Raw genomic sequence first — 7,166 nt, forward strand, 5'->3', positions numbered from 1 at the left:
CTTACCGTTTTTCAAATGATTTACAAGACAAAGCAAAATACGAGGTTCATGACTAAACATTTTCTCAAACTCAAGTCATGAATTCCGTTTTCACAAAACCAATGTATCTCACAGGCATTTTTATGCTGACGTACCTATTTTCACATGTGTTTTCAGGAGATGATGCATAGGACTTATCAAGACATACTTAGGCGGACATGTGCCTTAGTGACTTAAAACAAGACAAGAACTAGTTAATTTATGTGATGTACTCTTTGGTTCTTGTTTAAACAATGTATACATTCATATTTGATTAATAAAATGAAACTTCAATTGCCATGGATTTGAAACAATTGATTCTGTTACAACACTCCCCGACATTTCCGCCACGTTTTGTATGTTCTACGTGGTCGGGGTGTGACAGAAAAGATGGTATCAGAGCCAATGGTTATAGGGAATTAGGTTATTAGTAATGCTTTGACCTAGTCTATAACCTTCCTAGGAACCTAACGTGAGTTTACTTGCGTTTAGTCACAAAACAATACCGTCACCTACCCTTAGGCGACGACCACAACAAGAACATAAATTTCAAACCCGCCTTGAAAGCTAATCATCTGTTCTAGGATGATTGATTACTAGGTTTTGAACCCTCTATTGTAAGGTTTTGAACCCTTTGTTATAAGGTTTTGAACCCCTTTGAATTTTCAAAACTCCCGTCAAAGTTTTGGGTCCTAAATAGTGTGAACACGTGCGAACTGGAAGGGTGAATGCCTGTACCCTGGGTTTTCTGTCTAAGGTTAGAGTGTTCGTACAAATCCGCATAATCGGACCAGTCACTCTTACCTGGGAACTCTTGGGGTGAGTGTCCACTTATAGGCGAGCATGTCTTCGCGATACACTATGAGGATCTATTTGCTTTGATTCAGCCCTGGTGTTGTTTGTTTGCTTCATGATTCAAACAAGTGACCATCAACCGTGATTATGGTCAGTGATTGTAACATCCTATTCTTACCCAATACCATTTTATTTGTTTCCTTTCATGTTTTCCTCTTTTAGAATGCCTCCTCGACGCGAACACCAGATAGCAACTGCCGAGCTGGCAGAAATTATTGCGCAGCAGATGGCTGCTCAATTCCCAAATCTCTTTGCTCAATGGAACCAAGCCAACAACAACAACAATAGTACATGCAATTTCAAGAACTTTAACTCGGCTAAACCACTCAAGTTTAGTGGTTCTGAGGGAGCAACTGGGCTTCTCCAATGGTTCGAGAGCATCGAGAATACCTTTCGCCACATGCAGTGTCCGGAAAATCGCAAGGTCGAGTTTTCTTCGAGTGTGTTTCAGAAGAGGGCTCTTACATGGTGGAACGGGGTAATGAGAGACCGTGGTGCAGATGTTGCTCTAGCACAAACATGGGCTGAACTGAGAGCACTTATGATGAGAGAGTTTTGTCCTCGTCATGAACAACGAGCGTTGGAGAAGGAGTTTGATGATTTGAAACAAGATAGTGGCGAACACAGGGCATATACTGATAGGTTTGAGGAGTTGAGTCTACTTTGCCCGACTATGGTCGCCCCACTCGACAAGGCTATCGAAAGGTACATCGACGGCCTGCCTGACTCGGTACAAGACATTGTCACTGGTAGCAACCCTACCACACTCCATCAGAAAGCATAAACTTTTTCGATAAGGTGACAAGATATCAGCCGGGGAATCGAACCCAATCGAGGAATCAAAGACCATGGATGAACAGACTGAATCTCCCAAGAAGTCAAGGAAGCGAAAGGCTTCTCAGAACTTCGCCAACAACAACAACAACAACAACAATAGTACATGCAATTTCAAGAACTTTAACTCGGCTAAACCACTCAAGTTTAGTGGTTCTGAGGGAGCAACTGGGCTTCTCCAATGGTTCGAGAGCATCGAGAATACCTTTCGCCACATGCAGTGTCCGGAAAATCGCAAGGTCGAGTTTTCTTCGAGTGTGTTTCAGAAGAGGGCTCTTACATGGTGGAACGGGGTAATGAGAGACCGTGGTGCAGATGTTGCTCTAGCACAAACATGGGCTGAACTGAGAGCACTTATGATGAGAGAGTTTTGTCCTCGTCATGAACAACGAGCGTTGGAGAAGGAGTTTGATGATTTGAAACAAGATAGTGGCGAACACAGGGCATATACTGATAGGTTTGAGGAGTTGAGTCTACTTTGCCCGACTATGGTCGCCCCACTCGACAAGGCTATCGAAAGGTACATCGACGGCCTGCCTGACTCGGTACAAGACATTGTCACTGGTAGCAACCCTACCACACTCCAGACGCGTTCTACGCGAACGACGCGTAAGGTAGCATAAGCTACCTAAACGGGTCGTGATGGACCGTAAGCACTTAGGTTAAGTTTCATTTTAGTATGTAGGCTTTGTTAAACCATATTACACGAGTCTCCATACTCGTTTGGTTTTCGAACCCGCGTACCGTCCGATCCTTCCGATTTGGTCCGGTATATTAACATAGCTACCTATTAGGTGCCGTTTGATATCCCGTGATCTTTAGCATTATCTGGTTATTATACAAGAACTCGAAAGCAATCTCAGGTGAGTACATTGAACCCCTCTTTTACTGTTTTCCAAACTGTTTTGGGGTGAAACACATGTGCCTATCTGTTACTTTCATGCTTTCCTGTTTTCACATCATATACTTGCTATGTTCGATAGTACATATATAGTACATGATTTCATTGTGTTTATGCTATGTATGTCCATCGTGTGCATACTTAGCACAACATTTTACATTACATTTCATGCTATGTATGCCCATTGTGTGCGTACTTAGTACATCGCTTTACATTTTATGCTATGTATGCCCATTGTGTGCGTACTTAGTACATTGCTTTACATTTCATGCTACGTACGCCCATTGTGTGCATACGTAGTACATTGTTTCACATTGTATTACTGTTGCATATGCTCATCCAGCATATGAACACATTACACTACATTTTGAACCGTTTTACTCTACAATACATTTCATGCTACGTACGCCCATTGTGTGCATACGTAGTACATTGTTTCACATTCCATTACTGTTGCATATGCTCATCCAGCATATGAACACATTACACTACATTTTGAACCGTTGTACTCTACAATACATTTCATGCTACGTACGCCCATTGTGTGCATACGTAGTACATTGTTTCACATTGCATTTCTGTTGCATATGCTCATCCAGCATATGAACACATTATACTACATTTTGAACCGTTGTAACCATTTGACTATACATAAACATTTCTACCGTTGTTAAACATTTCATCTTGATGGTTTGGTTTGAGTAAGTGATTTAAGTAACGAGGCATGTGTAATATGATACAAGCATGGTGGATACGCCGCTGGTACTTCCTATATATAAGTGTTTGTATGGTATTACATATCGTAGCGTTATTTGAATCATTTCAATTTGAGACATAGAACATTTTATACGAATAACACGCTTTTCACAAGACATTGATTTACAAACAACAAATCTTATACAAACTCTTTTTACATGGTTATTCAGTTAACCATGCATTGTTCTCTTATTTATACATATCATTTGATCTTACCGTTTTTCAAATGATTTACAAGACAAAGCAAAATACGAGGTTCATGACTAAACATTTTCTCAAACTCAAGTCATGAATTCCGTTTTCACAAAACCAATGTATCTCACAGGCATTTTTATGCTGACGTACCTATTTTCACATGTGTTTTCAGGAGATGATGCATAGGACTTATCAAGACATACTTAGGCGGACCTGTGCCTTAGTGACTTAAAACAAGACAAGAACTAGTTAATTTATGTGATGTACTCTTTGGTTCTTGTTTAAACAATGTATACATTCATATTTGATTAATAAAATGAAACTTCAATTGCCATGGATTTGAAACAATTGATTCTGTTACAACACTCCCCGACATTTCCGCCACGTTTTGTATGTTCTACGTGGTCGGGGTGTGACATAAAGGGTTACACAGATGCGAGTTTCCAAACAGATCGAGATGGTTCTCGATCACAATCTAGGTATGTATTCGTTTTGAATGGAGCTGCAGTCTCATGGAAGAGCTCGAAGCAGGATGTTGTAGCATTGTCCACGACAGAATCAGAATACATTGCTGCTTCATTGGCAGCGCAAGAAGCTGCGTGGTTAAAGAAGTTCATTGCTGACCTAGGGGTAGTCCCTACCATTCAAGACCCCCTAGAGATCTTTTGTGATAACGAGGGTGCGATTGCTCAAATCAAGGAACCTCGTGCATGTGACACCTGGGTCACTACGACCATCAAACAAATACCAAACCACTGAAATATTATATTTCATACATGGGATTTGTACAAATATGTGTATCATCTGCACATATCAATTCTTGTTCAATTTTGGGCTCTAAATCGCTTTATCTGTATGATACCAAATGCATATCTACACCGATCATAGGAGCCTCCAGCATATTTTCGACCAGAAGAAATTGAATATGCGACAGCGTTGCTGGGTAGAACTTTTGAACGACTACGATTGCGCCATTAAGTATCACCCAGGTAAAGCTAATGTTGTAGCTGACGCCCTGAGTCGAAAGGAAATAAAACCCAAGCGTGTATGAGCGTTACAGCTCACTATCCACTCAAATCTTCCAGATCATATCCGTTCGACTCAGACAGAAGCACTGAAAGAAGAAAACTATAAAGCTGAGTATTTGCAGGGCATGGAAAAGCGACTTGTAGAGAGATCTGATGGTATTCTCTATTTCATGGAGCGAATATGGGTTCTGTTGTATGGTACTCCTAGAGAGCTTGTGATTGACGTAGCGCACAAGTCTCGATATTCTGTTCATCCGGGCTCAGATAAAATGTATCAGGATCTCAGATTCATGTATTGGTGGCTGAAAATGAAAGCTCACATAGCGACGTACGTGAGTTAGTGTTTGACTTGTGCTAAAGTCAAAGTGGAGTATCAGAAACCCTCAGGTCTACTTCAGCGACCAAAGATACCCATGTGGAAATGGCAGCAGATTGTTATGGATTTTGTCACATGTTTGCCGAGAACTCAAAGCGGAAACGATACCATCTGGGTGATCGTTGATCGTCTCACGAAGTCAACGCATTTTCTAGCAATCAAGGAAACAAATAAGTTCTCACAACTTGTAGCGGTTTATCTTAAAGAAGTGGTTTCTAGGCACGGGGTGCCAACCTCCATTATCTAAGATCGAGATCCAGTTTCATATCCGATTTATGGAAGTCGATGTATAAGTCATTCGGTTCAGGTCTCGATATGAGTACTGCTTATCACCTACAAACGGATGCTCAGAGCGAGCGAACCATCCATGTGACAACTCGAATTTCCAAGATTCTATTTCGTATTTATTGCACGTTCATGTATTGATTCGTCGTGTAGTTGCACAATTGATTTCCATGGGATTATATGTTTTGATTATTGGATTGTGCATAGTTGTTTGTTATTTGTGAAATTGGTAAATATATGAACTTGGTGGTAAAGTTAGGAAATGGTTAGGAGATGGTGTGCATGTGTAAAATATAATACTTAGGGATGTAAATGGTAGTTAGTGAAATCCTAGATACTTAACCCTAATCTCAACTTCACTAATCACTTTTCACAAGAATCCAAGCACGTACTCTCATTTCTTTGGCTCCCTAGCAATCATCACCATCATCATTGGCACTAGATAATCATCACACTTGATTCCTCTTTCTCTAGAATCATTCAAGGTAATTGTTAATGATTTGTGCGTTGATTGTTTATTGATTTCTTGATTCTTGTGTTCATGGAAAACCCTAGTTTCTCATGTGATATTCTGTGATTTAATCCTGGATAGTTGAGATTACGATGATGATTAGATGCATGCTTGATAGGTTATCATTGTGATGATTGTTGTGGTTTAACATCGATCGAATAAACTTGTTATCTGCCGTCGATACGATTGGAATTAGGGTTTGTTTGAATGATATACGTAACTGCTTTGATCGCACATGATTATTCGTTAGTCAGAAGTATTTGGATGATAGTTGTCTGAGGTTAAATTATCGAGCATGATCCGAGTTTAATGTTTTATATGGGATCCGAGTATATTATTGAAGCACATGTCTGAGTTTCTTGTTTGTGAATAGTTAAATGGACCGAGTTTGTTAATGTATGGTGGTCCGAGTTTATTAAAATCACATATGGTCCGAGTTTAATGTGATTGTCATGGTCCGAGTTTAATGTGATTGTCTTGGACCGAGTTTAATGGGTTGTCTTTGGACCGAGTTTATTTATGTATGTGTGGACCGAGTTTATAAACCCCCTCATGTCCGAGTTTAGTGTATGATGTATGTCCGAGATTATTGTAGTGTTATGTGGTCCGACTTTATGAACTTGTTTGGTCCGAGTATCATGATCCACATGCTTTGTCTGAGTTTAATTCCCTCTCCATGTCCGAGTTTCTTGACCACGAACTTGTTTAGTCCGACCTTATGCACTCAACATGGTCCGAGTTTGTGTGCTTCATGTGTGTCCGAGGTTGTATGATGATTACATGTGCTATCCGAGTTTTGAACAGGGGAGACCCCCCCCCCCATACTGTCTGAGTTTTAGTAGGGCAAGGCCCTGTCTGATGTTATGTGATATTCAATTTGAAACAATGAACTGTGTGATTGTAATGACTAACCTGTTAAGCTTATTAACGATAATAAAATGTAAGTACGTTATCAGTGGTAACTAGGTTAACACCCACGTGAGGTTAAACTGTGTAATCAAAGACACGACACATAAATTACGTGAATTGTATGAATGGGTTAACTGTTACGTGATACGTGATTGATACATGATATTGGCTATCAAGCACTATGTGACATTAGATTACATGTGTATCATTGCGAACATGAGCTGATTTGTTATACGTGCATACAATAGGACTTGATTGATTACTTGTGAGTGCATAACCTAGCATACCGAGCAAACCAAGGTGAGTTCACACCCTTACTAAGGCATGGGATTCCCAGGGCACGGGGATTGGGATTGAAGAATTGAGATTGATTAGAACTATACTTATACTGTTACTAGACTACCATACCACTATCCTCGGTTGTGAAGGATACCTATACTTATTACTATCCTCGGTTGTGAAGGATACCTATACTTATTACTATCCTCGGATGTGAAG

Source organism: Helianthus annuus, chromosome 8, assembly GCF_002127325.2.
Source record: "Helianthus annuus cultivar XRQ/B chromosome 8, HanXRQr2.0-SUNRISE, whole genome shotgun sequence".
NCBI lineage: Eukaryota > Viridiplantae > Streptophyta > Magnoliopsida > Asterales > Asteraceae > Helianthus > Helianthus annuus.